The sequence below is a fragment of the Schistocerca cancellata genome, chromosome 9, assembly GCF_023864275.1.
Source record: "Schistocerca cancellata isolate TAMUIC-IGC-003103 chromosome 9, iqSchCanc2.1, whole genome shotgun sequence".
Taxonomy (NCBI): domain Eukaryota; kingdom Metazoa; phylum Arthropoda; class Insecta; order Orthoptera; family Acrididae; genus Schistocerca; species Schistocerca cancellata.
The window spans coordinates 39461871-39475266 of record NC_064634.1 but is presented as its reverse complement, the minus strand read 5'-3'; positions in this window follow the sequence as shown (position 1 = coordinate 39475266).

Here is a 13396-nt window from a genome sequence, read left to right as displayed (position 1 = left end):
TTATAAATAAATCCCTACAAAGAAATCAAGGAAATACCATTAACAGCATAAAAAGAGGATCTGAGTCTTAATTACTGTTTTTTTTATTTAGTGTTCTGGACTTTCATTTTCCCAGAGAAACCCTCTGACCACCAATCCAAACTTTTCATCCACAAGTATCTATTTTCGGGACTGAGGAGGTCATATGAAAAATATGATAATCAGTTACCTAACTTTGTTCACTGATTTCCATACATAATGGTTCTTCTCAACTTTCCCTGCACCACTGTAGTAAACTGTTATTGTTTAGAAGCTACAGTCTGGAACCGCGCGTCCGCTATGGTCGCAGGTTCGAATCCTGCCTCAGGCTTGGTTGTGTGTGACGTCCCTAGGTTAGTTAGGTTTAAGTAGTTCAAAGTTATAGGGGACTGATGACCTCAGCAGCTAAGTCCCATAGTGCTCAGAGCCATTTTTGTTATTGTTTACACCCTATGTAAAAATGTTCAAATGCGTGTGATATGTTATGGGACTTAACTGCTAAGGTCATCAGTCCCTAATCTTACACACTGCTTAACCTACATGATCCTAAGAACAAACACACACACCCATGGCCGAGGGAGGACTCGAACCTCTGCCAGGACCAGCTGCACAGTCCATGACTGCAGCGCCCTAGACCGCTCGGCTAGTCCCTCGCAGCCACCCTATGTTCGTAGAGTGTTGCTCATAAGAGTTTTCAAACGCATTGTAGTTTCATTTGTGAAGTGCATAGATGGGTCCGCCCAACCCAATATTACTCATCACTTGGGCCCTGATTTTAATGAAAGCCATTTTTTTTCTGACCTATAGTGTGAATTTTAGAACAATTTATACACAAATCTAGGCATTTTAGTGTCGAAAAATGTACTTTGCTTGTGCATATTAAGTCATATTTCAACAAAATTTAGTAATAGGTCATACTGCGGCTAACTTTTAATATAATAGGTCATATTTCCGTCAAATTTTGCCAAAAATGCATATACCATTTTTTTGTATCTTACGGGGCACACGAATAAGAAAATGAATATGTTGCTCACGAGACAATATTTAATGTGCAATTATGAAAGATAAACAGATAAATTAGTACACAACTCTATTTCTCAAGACTGTAGCAGAAAATCGGTGTACCACAACAGTCGTTTCGCGAACATAAAACATTGTTGCGCAGAGTCGACAATACGCTCTCAGAGCCAACAAAGGCGACTTCTGCCGTAACAATCATCGCAGTCGCACAGGTGTTCCCAGTAACCAGTTTGTATACAGTCTTTGCCTTGTTCAACATGCCTAAAGCAAAGTGCTCCGACAGTGTGAAGTTGCGAGGATATGTTCGAGAATTTGTAGAGAAGTTCTTTAATACTGATGGGAAAATATTATTTTGTAAACTGTGTGAAGCTTACGTTATTGCAGAAATGCGCTTTAATGTGCAACAACACTGTAATACCGCTAAACACAGCAGCTGTGCGAAACGAAGACCTGAAAATAACAGCAGGCAAACGCTGTTATTTGAACAGACAGGTCAATCGTCAACCGTGCAATCATTTTGCAAGGATTTGTGTGAGATGATGGTGTCCTGCAACAACCCATTGGAAAAGCTGAAGAATACACACTTCAGACGCTTCTTGGAGAAGTATACAACACATCCAGTTCCAGACGAATCTACACTGAGAAAGAACTATTTATCCGTATGCTACAATGATCTGCTCAACAAAATACGAATTACTATTGCTGAGCAAAAGATCTGTCTGTCGATAGATGAAACTACGGATATTAGTGGGCGATATATTTCAGATGTTGTTGTTGGTGTTTTAAAAGTTGATGGCCCTGGAGATGTGTTCCTACTAACGTGTGAAGCTTTCGATAGAGTAAATAATTCGATGATTGCTATTTCGTTTGACAACTCTCTGAAGCTACTATGGCTGGATGGTGTGAAAAGAGACAACGTTTTGCTGCTTGTAGCATATGGTGCTTCATATATGGCTAAAGCAGCCAAAGGGCTTCAGATTCTCTACCCCAGTACGGTGTACGTCACTTTCCTTGCACATGCGTTGCACAGAGTTGCCAAAGAGGTGCGATCAAATTACCCTGACGTGGACAAATTAACTTCCTGTGCCAAGAAAATCTATGTGAAGGCTCCGCTACAGGTGCAGAAATACAAGGAACAAGTACCTTCAACGCCCCTCCCACCTAAACCTGTTCGTACGCAATGGGGTTCTTAACTTAATGCTGCTGAGTATTATTGCACCAACTACACCCAAATAAAGACAATCTTCTGCGATCTTGATAGCGATGAATCAAGTACTATCAAAATTGTGAAAGAAGTTTTTACAGATATATTGTCTCGAAACTTGGCATACATCAACGCCAATTTTTCAGTGATATCAAAAGCCATCAAACGACTGGAAGCTGTTGGCACTCAGCTATGTGACGCCCTGAGTACTGTGCAACATGTGCAGAGTGAGTTGGGTCGAGCTCGTGGTCATGTGGCTGACAAAGTGAAAACCACATTGCAAAGTGTTCTCCAAAGGAATCCTGGATATTCTACACTGTGCAAAATCAGTGACAGTCTTTCAGGGAATGTCGCAACATTTGAAGATACTGAAACAAAGCTGAACTCCAGTGACCTGGCTGCCTTCAAATGCGGTCCAGTGACGTCTTGTGAAGTGGAGAGGAGCTTTTCCAGGTACATAACTATCCTCAGCGACAACCGTAGATCTTTGACAATGGAAAACCTGAAAATGCACCTTGTGATCCAGTGCAACTTTGCAGATACTGAAGATTGACATACAGTACTAAATAATGTGAAACGCTTTAAATACTATGTAGACATAAAAACATTGTTTTACTATTTCGATAGATGATCTTTTCACTGTACTTTGTGTTTAGAAAATAAAACATTCAGAAATTAAGAAAATTGTTGCAAATTAGCCACAAAACCTGCAGAAAGAAAGAATTATACTTACAGTAATTTGAGAATTGAATTTTGTATTACTTTATGGTGTATAAAAAATTAAATAAACAAACAAGAGCGCTTTAAATAAGCTTCTATTAAGTCATATTTTATTTTTAAGGTCATATTTATATTAGTTTTAGGTCATAAATGCTTGCATATTTCACTGTTTTTTAGGTTATTAAGATCCGGGCCCTACTCACCACATTTATCGAACGTTTCGTTCGACGGGTAGCGTTAACGGGAAGGAACGGTTTGTTCCCCGTTGCAAACAAAATTAGCTTTAAAAGTTGTCCATTCGAAGGAACGTTCCAAAATTAGTCTATCGTGATATTATTTTTATCAGGATGTGTCAAGGGAAACAGTAAATCATGAAGAATAGCACCAACTCGCCTGCCGCTCTGCCCCTCTCTGTTTGCTACCACCTTGCAGCAGCGCTACTCTGTCACTGCTGCAGTATTTTATTTTTATATTTTCGGCGTCTACTTCCGTAGGACCAATTAAGGAGAAAATTTAATTTGTCATGGAACGAGTCAGTAAGTGAAATTAACATCAGAAAAGTAATAATAGATAGGTAATTGACTGACCATTCATACAGTTAACACAGATGTTTCCAAATAGATGTTAATACATTTCAAACACAGAACCGAATGACAATGCCCAATAGTTAGCGATAGCTGTACTTGCTGAAGTCGATCAGAGACCCATACAACCGTTTTTTTTTCAACTTCAAGGTTGCATTTTCTGGTGTCTGCAGTGCTACGTCATATGGTTTGGGAAGCTATTACAGAACGCCGCAAAGTAACAGCGTGGCTAGTCAAAGTTATCAGTCTTCTTCAGTTAATAATACTATCATCAGTATTGAATGCCCAGGCTGTGTCAAAGTCACGATGAACTGGCAACATTTGGCCGATTGAAATATGTTCTTCTTAAAGTCACTATTAACTGGCAACGCTTGACCGATTAAAAATATGTTATTGTAGGTCTATGTCAACCAACGGACGATGAATCTCTCAACTGTTATTCATGAAAATATTGCGCCAGGAAGCTGACACGCTTATGCATATTTGTCACCAACATAATAGCAGTCGTACTGGCTGACAGTACAAGCTACGAGACGTCCTGTGTATGGCCGGATGGCGTGCGGTGACTGTCATCTATAAATAAATGTACACGGATACTATACAGATGAAAAACTCCAAGTAAGCCTATATAATAGCGTAATCATCAATATAAAAAGATGAAAATTTCTGTAAATGTGGGCTCCAAAATGCTGTGATGTTTTGTTGAGCTAAGTTACTATCAAACACATCTCTGCTTACTTTCTACCATACAGGTTCCTTTGAGATGACTTACAGTCGGGTAGAGGCGGTGTCACTCCAACAACGGCTGGTGATGTGTTTATGCACAATGGAGTACCAGGCCACTTTCTCCTAAATATAAGAGAAAGCCTCACACAGACACTTAGAGGGCAGTGCGAAGTGATCGGGGAAGTCCGTCCAGATTTCCCAATCTTAATCCACAGGATTTTTTGTTGTGATGTACAAACACTACAGGAAACATCATTAATGCCCGTCAGTGCATCCTTGAACAACTTGGAGGCTTTCGTAGCGTGTTTGACTCGCTAAGACGTCGCACACAAATATACCTTACAGCTAATGAACACCGCTTTCGGCGTGTCCTTTAGCGGCGACTCACAAGTGCAGGTTCTACGCAGTAGCATACAGATTACATTAAAATCTCCGCTGTTTCACATTAACAGAACAGTGCCTTTTCATTTGTTTATCCATTTGTTTACTGCGATCTGTAGCTCTCAATGTACACGTTTTAGAACCTACGTTTACTGGACGTATTTGTTCTGGCTTGATCCTCTCAAAATTGGCGTTTGGAGTGCTGTAAGGTATAGAAAACGATGTAGCACCATAAGAATGATTGCTATTACTCTGTCATAAATAAAGTGCTAGACCATAAAACACCAGTCCGGTATCATATTAACCAAATTTTGTAGAAATGGTCATCACACAACGGGATTAGATCTTTAAACTTTTATTCATATATGTAAAGTGGTTAGAGATGTAATATTTACAGTATAGTGCCTCTCTGAGGTACGTTAGACATTATATCCGTACTCTATGTACGAGGTGTATTATTAGTCAATTGCAAAGGAAATACTGCTAAAATGTTCTGGCGACCAAAGATCATGGAATGCATCTCTAAACTGGAAATACAGTGTTCAAATGTTCAAATGTGTGTGAAATCTAATGGGACTTAACTTCTAAGGTCATCAGCCCCTAAGCGTACACACTACTTACCCTAAATTATCCTAAGGACAAACACACACACACACCCATTCCCGAGGGAGGACTCGAACCTCCGCCGGGATCAGCCGCTCAGTCCATGACTGCAGCGCCTAAGACCGCTCGGCTAATCCCGCGCGGCGGAAATACAGTGTTTTTTGGTGCACTGATTACACAGATTTTCTCGCAAGGTATCAAAACGCAAAGCTTTTATCCTTCCTTTTTGGGAGATATCTTTCGCTCACGAAGTTCTGTCTGATATTTTGCTCCCCATAATAGCGTGTATTCTTTTCTACCGGATAAGTAAGCCTCCCAGCATGGAAAAGCTGAACTAGCATTAACTTATAAGATTCTAGTGAAATTTTATTAATAACTTCTTGTTGACAACTTTTTGTCTTGAATGTCTCATTAACATTTTACTTCTCATAATATTTCGACATCTTACTTATGATAAGATTTATCTTACTTTTAATTTTCCGTAAAATCGACTGTAACTCTGTTCCCAAACGAGATCCGACGGGTTTCCATTCAATGCGACTCACTGCCTCACACCGATTTACACACAACTGCTTGAAAATACATGCGTGCTAAGGGAACAGCAAAACTGGTATCGTAAAATCGACCATGAATTATCAACGTAGGATTCTCAAACAACTTGAAACCCGCTATATATGGTGCGCATAGCTGAAATTGTTGTAAACTGCAATAGTTTGACAGGGTCGACTAGCGTGAAGAGCAGCATCAAGGCAGTGCAAGGACGGAAGACGACAACACCATAAATAGTTTAGCAAACAATCTGAGCATCTCATTCTCAAGTTAACTGCGGTTTGATTTTGAAGCATTTCAACGCAGAAACATGTTTTATTGTGGTTAATGTGGTTTTTAATTCAATTTTAAAAAGCTGTTCTTCAAAGTGTCATGAATTCTGCGAATTACGCAAAAAAGATCTCGCAGGACAACATAGAATAACCCAGCACAGAGAAATCTCAGAACGCAGGTGCTGAATCCTGGGGCTTATGCCCTCCCGCGTTACAGCTTCGTCCGCCAGGTTGCCTAACAGCAGATGACCTGCCCAACTCCAGGCCAGTAGTTTTGGTTGTGGAGCTAGTCTCGGTTGCATTCATCTTCAGTGGGTTACTTCCGAGATTAGCGACCAGCCAAATTGTGGTCATCGGAAACTCATCAGTCAAACATCTGGCTCTCCCCATCAACTAATGTCTGTTTCCATTGTATTTGTATTGTGATGTACTGTGTTTATTTAAAGCGGTGACCTAGAAATGACGGAGAGGCTTCACTGTTTCCATTACTCATCTATCATCATTTAACTCTCTTAGTTTCGACTTTGCATCTAAGTGATCATTCAAGTCTTCCATTTCGGACTCTGCATCACAGCAATCATGAAACTCTCTTTATTTGGACATTGTGTCAGAAGTTATCATGTCACTCTATTGTTTGAACCTCACGTCTAGAGGACAATTAACTAACTTGGTGTAGTTCACATTCAGATTCTTCACGTGAGCTAACTGTGAATTTAATAAGTTTGTTGATTTTAATGAGACTGTCATTGATAGTCATGGAACCACTGTTGGAAAAACTGGCTAATTGAGGGCAAGCAATACAGTACTAAGGGACTGTCATCATAAAAACAGGAAATACCCGCAGATAACTTCTGCACATCAGGCATATGTCAGCCCTTGTCAGTCATTATACATAGAGTGGGCGTGCAATAGCAGAATATTTGGAACACCTCACAGCGTTAAGAAAGAACGGCTCACATAGTACATTTTATAACCAAACAGTAATCCACAACTACCAAAATAAAATAAGTGCAGATTTTAAAAAATATTAAAATTAGCTCCCAGCCTATACAAATAACTTACAATACAAGAAAGGTTCCAGATACAAAAGGTAATAGAAGTGTAATTTATTTACCACATTAAAGGAACCATGCAGGAAAACAGGTAAACATAAAAAAGACACTTAGCATCAACACGAACATTGTGTTTTTGCAGTTCAAAAGTGTAACTTGCGTCAGAAACATGCATATTGATCAAAACTGTAAGTAATCACAAAGAATAGTTCTTTCCAAGACATGACACTATATTTAGACTCAGTTCGATTGGCATAATTATGCTTACAAGTCTGCATTTTATAGAACTTAATAAAACTGTGAGACTTGACTCTCTCCTGGCGTATACAATTTTCAAACAACTCACGGGAATTCAGCCAGGCAAAATTTACAGCGACCGCCGATATTTCGGCGGTCGATGTAAGTTTTACCTGGCTGAATTCCCGTAAGTTGTTTGAAAATTAATAAAACCACCTACTGATCATTAGACGCAAGTTCTGAAAGATGTTTGAACATTTGTAAAGAACTGTTGTTTTGCATAACCGGCAGCCCTGTATATTCAAAATTCACTTTCGAGTTTTTGAAGCTGATGTCGTTTACAGCCGAATCATGTAACGTAATATCGAACGAATCACAACATTTCGAGACAATATATCTGAATAACGCACTTAATTAAACTAAATATCTAGGGATTAGATTTCGGAACAACTTAAATTGGAACGATCGTACAGAAAATGTCGTACTGAAGACGGACCAAAGACTGCTCATTATTGACAGAACAATAAAAAATTCCTTACAAAACGTTTTGTTCGACCCCTTTTAGACTGCTGCTGAGTAATATGGAGTTGTTACCACATATGGTGGCAGACGACATCAAAGGCGTTATTTTCCTTTCCAACAAACTCTAGTTGTGAACTTAAGCACTAATCCCATCTTCCGGCGAAGCGTTAAAAGGCTGCAGTATAGAATTCTTGTGGCAGCGTTAGCATTAAACGAGTGAATACTCGTGGTAGAACAAATTTATTTGGTTCCTTAACTTGCTGCAGTCCACAAGATCGATATGTCCTGGGGGCAGTGAAATTTCCTCGACGGTGAAACAATGTGCCATCATTGAAGAGCAAGGGCGGCCAGGACGCTCCTTGTTTGTCCTTTGCTGAATCCAAATGAACAAAAGTTTCAAGCCGCGCGGGATTAGCCGAGCGGTCTTCGGCGCTGCAGTCATGGACTGCGCGGCTGGTCCCGGCGGAGGTTTGAGTCCTCCCTCGGTCATGTGTGTGTGTGTGTGTTTGTCCTTAGGATAATTTAAGTTAAGTAGTGTGTAAGCTTTCAGGGACTGATGACCTTAGCAGTTGAGTCCCATAAGATTTCACACACGACGTTTGAAAAGTTTCTATGAAATACAGTTCTAATCATATACAGGGCGAATTTCCCTATGAACGAGCTCTCCAGACGGTCCTTCTGGCCGGCCGTGGTGACCGAGCAGTTCTAGACGCTTCAGTCCGGAAACGCGCAACTACTACGGTCGCAGGTTCGAATCCTGCCTCGGACATGGATGTGTGTGATGTCCTTAGGTTAGTTAGGTTTAAGTAGTTCTAAGTTCTAGGGGACTGAGGACCTCAGAAGTTAAGTCCCATAGTGCTCAGAGCCATTTGAACAGTCCTTCGGCTCACAATAATAGCGCTTTTTCTAGTCGGTTACACGCTCGTATCACATCTGCCATCTCGATAAGCCGCTTCTAGATACGCCTCGGCGAGAACATTAGAATGATATGCCGTATTCTGGCGTTCACGATTGCTGACTCACTCTTGCATATCTGCTTTAAGCATGTGATCGGATAGACATTGTTGTAAAAAAATTAAACAAAGAAAAGACACTGTTATCCTAGAGACAGTAAAGGTGATAGCTGAACACGCGGGAATACTCTGTCGACCTTCAAAAATAGTAGCCTCATGTAATAGAGTGGATGAGAAACCGCCGTTTCTGTACTTAGAAAGCTCCCTCACGTTATGTTGCGGGGTGTACTGCTGATACCAATACCATCTCGGATCTTTCTGTTGCATTCCTTTATCTGTGGGTAGGAAGAACGACTGCTGCTGAGCGTCAGTAAATGCTCTGATTTCTTTTGTTTTAGCGCCAATACTGTCACTTGAAACACGTTTTTGGCAGGAATTCTTTTCTACATCGTCCAAAATGGGTCTCCGCTAATATCTGATACAGGAGTTTCATGTGCATCTGCGACAAGCTGTCGCACTTACTAAACAGCCAAGAAAAACAAAAAATTAAAATAAAAATAAAAATTCTGCTCTTCGGATCTTCTCTCTTTCAGTATTCCTACCTGGTATGCGATTCCGACTAATGAATAATACTCGAACTACGTATTTACTTAGACGAATTACATTTAAAATGAAACCATCTGGTACATGCTTACGCCATACTTCAGAGCCCTACAGAAGCGCTCACTTACATATATTTACGGCCGTTACCCCTTGCATTGTTTGGCCTTCGATCGTGTAATGGAAGGGTAGTGGTCTTTCCCGCAACTTCATGCACATTAGGCTGCACTTTTTAATTTTGAGCGCAAACGCAAGGCCCTGCATAAAACCTGCGTAGGTCTCCCTACTCTATAAATAATAACCACACTCACGAACTGTGTTATAGGGCACGATTTCATCCAGCATATTTTACAGGGTGTTTCAAAAATGACCGGTATATTTGAAACGGCAATAAAAATTAAACGAGCAGCGATAGAAATACACCGTTTGTTGCAATATGCTTGGGGCAACAGTACATTTTCAGGCGGACAAACTTTCGATATTACAGTAGTTACAATTTTCAACAACAGATGGCGCTGCAAGTGATGTGAAAGATATAGAAGACAACGCAGTCTGTGGGTGCGCCATTCTGTACGTCGTCTTTCTGCCGTAAGCGTGTGCTGTTCACAACGTGCAAGTGTGCAGTAGACAACATGGTTTATTCCTTAGAACAGAGGATTTTTCTGGTGTTGGAATTCCACCGCCCAGAACACAGTGTTGTTGCAACAAGACGAAGTTTTCAACGGTGGTTTAATGTAACCAAAGGACCGAAAAGCGATACAATAAAGGATGTTTGAAAAATTTCAACGGACTGGGAACGTGACGGATGAACGTGCTGGAAAGGTAGGGCGACCGCGTACGGCAACCACAGAGGGCAACGCGCAGCTAGTACAGCAGGTGATCCAACAGCGGCCTCGGGTTTCCGTTCGCCGTGTTGCAGCAGCGGTCCAAATGACGCCAACGTCCACGTATCGTCTCATGCGCCAGAGTTTACACCTCTATCCATACAAAATTCAAACGCGGCAACCCCTCAGCGCCGCTACCATTGCTGCAGGAGAGACATTCGCTAACGATATAGTGCACAGGATTGATGACGGCGATATGCATGTTGGCAGCATTTGGTTTACTGACGAAGCTTATTTTTACCTGGACGGCTTCGTCAATAAACAGAACTGGTGCATACGGGGAACCGAAAAGCCCCATGTTGCAGTCCCATCGTCCCTGCATCCTCAAAAAGTACTGGTCTGGGCCGCCATTTCTTCCAAAGGAATCATTGGCCCATTTTTCAGATCCGAAACGATTACTGCATCACGCTATCTGGACATTCTTCGTGAATTTGTGGCGGTACAAACTGCCTTAGACGACACTGCGAACACCTCGTGGTTTATGCAAGATGGTGCCCGGCCACATCGCACGGCCGACGTCTTTAATTTCCTGAATGAATATTTCGATGATCGTGTGATTGCTTTGGGCTATCCGAAACATACAGAAGGCGGCGTGGATTGGCCTCCCTATTCGCCAGACATGAACCCCTTTGACTTCTTTCTGTGGGGACACTTGAAAGACCAGGTGTACCGCCAGAATCCAGAAACAATTGAACAGCTGAAGCAGTACATCTCATCTGCATGTGAAGCCATTCCGCCAGACACGTTGTCAAAGGTTTCGGGTAATTTCATTCAGAGACTACGCCATATTATTGCTACGCATGGTGGATATGTGGAAAATATCGTACTATAGAGTTTCCCAGACCGCAGCGCCATCTGTTGTTGAAAATTGTAACTACTGTAATTTCGAAAGTTTGTCTGCCTGAAAATGTACTGTTGTCCCAAGCATATTGCAACAAACGGTGTATTTCTATCGCTGCTCGTTTAGTTTTTATTGCCGTTTCAATTATACCGGTCATTTTTGAAACACCCTGTATATAACTCTTCTTTTTTGTATGACCGTGTCACCCAGTTTAGATTGACGTGTGACTGCTATTTCGTGGAAACTATTGAATGTAGTTGCAATGCGATGTTTCGTAAGCCCGTATTCTGTTCACTTGGCGACGATGCTAGACTGTGTAATGCCTTCCAAATGTCAACGAATAGGGCATGAAACAGACCTGCTGTCTATGACATTCATCATATCATTAACGAAGCAAGCGAACCGAATTTCAGGAGCCGACTTTTTGCAGAATTCGTGTTCTTTCCTAACGACAAGGTTTTGGTCTCCAAAAATGTCACAATACTGGAAACGATAAACGCACAGTACAAATTTTAAATCGACAGCCTACAGTGACGAACACGTACAGTTATGGTTTTCTGTTTGGAGACAATTCTCGGAAACGGTAGCTTACAACGCTTCATTGCTCCCATATTCGATGGTAAACCGATGCTAGAAGTAACCAGGCTGTTTGGATAATTTATATAGAACCTAATGGTTATCTCATCAGCGTAAGTTGACTTACTTCGGTAACGCTAGTTTAGTAGATTTTCTGTTCTGCGAACACTTCTCTCCAGATATGTGACTCGAGACAAATAAATAATGCTGCACAATACTCTCTGGTAATTAAACAAAAGAAGATGGCTATAATTTATTCCCCACTTTAACTTCCCTAATTTTATTTACACACACACACACTCGCCTTATTCATTTGTTCCACTACTTGAATATTTTTGTTTGAATAGGCACTTGTCTTAAACATCTACTTTTGGCACACTTCCTAATATTATCTTTACTTCGTTTGGCACAGCTAAACACGACATTTTAGTGAGCATCCCTTATCTTTTGGCGATGATATGGACTTCTGACTGATGATGTAATAAGCAGTGTGTGAGGACATATGTTTTGAGCTCTTGTATTCGCAAACGCTGTTGACGGTCTAATTTGTTCAGGTTTCAGGACGAAGAACCAGTCCTACCTGTGAAACCTGAACATTGCCACAGAGCATCTACCTCTGCGTCTACAGATGTACTCCACAAGCAGCCATATATGGTGGATGGCACATGACGTTCCCTGATATTATCCATCCTCAAAGTTCCATGTGCGGATTGTCGAAGGCCTCCAACACATCTCCGCTTTTATCTCAGATTCATCACTTTAACTTCAATGACAACTTGAGATATTTTATAGTGGAAACAGAAATTTTATTGATTATAAATTTCGAGGGACAGATTCTCCACAATACACACTGCCATTCTCTTAGTGATTTCCAGTTGTTTCGAGTTTCTGAGACGATCCTGCTGTGACTAAATAAACCAGTGACGAAACATCTAATTCCTCTTGGCAATATCATTGCCTGTTGCATAATTCAACTTGGTTCCAGACGTCTTGCACTATGTTATTCTCATGATTCGTAGTCTGGCTTATGCTCTCCATTTCACTAGATTTGTGTTATTGTTGCACATTAAATCGCTGTACCTAAATAGCTGACGGAAAGTTGTGAAAGATGCCAGTTGCATAGGGACAATACAATGGTTTTGTTCGCCAGGCTGAATGGATTTCATCACACTTACTTATGGTAAACATAGATAGTAATCTTGGCACTAAGCCAGGATCGTCTTTAAAACTTCCAGAATATGTAATAGTGTCCGATGTGATACCTTTGAAAGCAACTGAACCTGTGAACGACTATTCACACCCGATTTTATCGTTTCTCGTTTACAGCTTCCAATGCGAGTGAACATCGTCAGCTTGAAATGAAGTGTTTCTCGACTGAAACAATGCATAAATTCAATGACACCATCCAATGCAATGCCCGAAAGCAATAGCAGTTTCTAATTATTATTATTTTTTTTTTTTTTTTTTTGCAACGGGAAAGTACATAATGATGAATGTTCTTCTATGTACCGAAGAACATCCATAGTTTTGATTTTAATATTTACACACACACACACACATACACACACAAGCTAATATAGCACTTTATCCATAAGCAAATACTTTCTTCAGTTTGAAATTCATGTCTTAATTAGGTAAGAACTGTCATATTAGT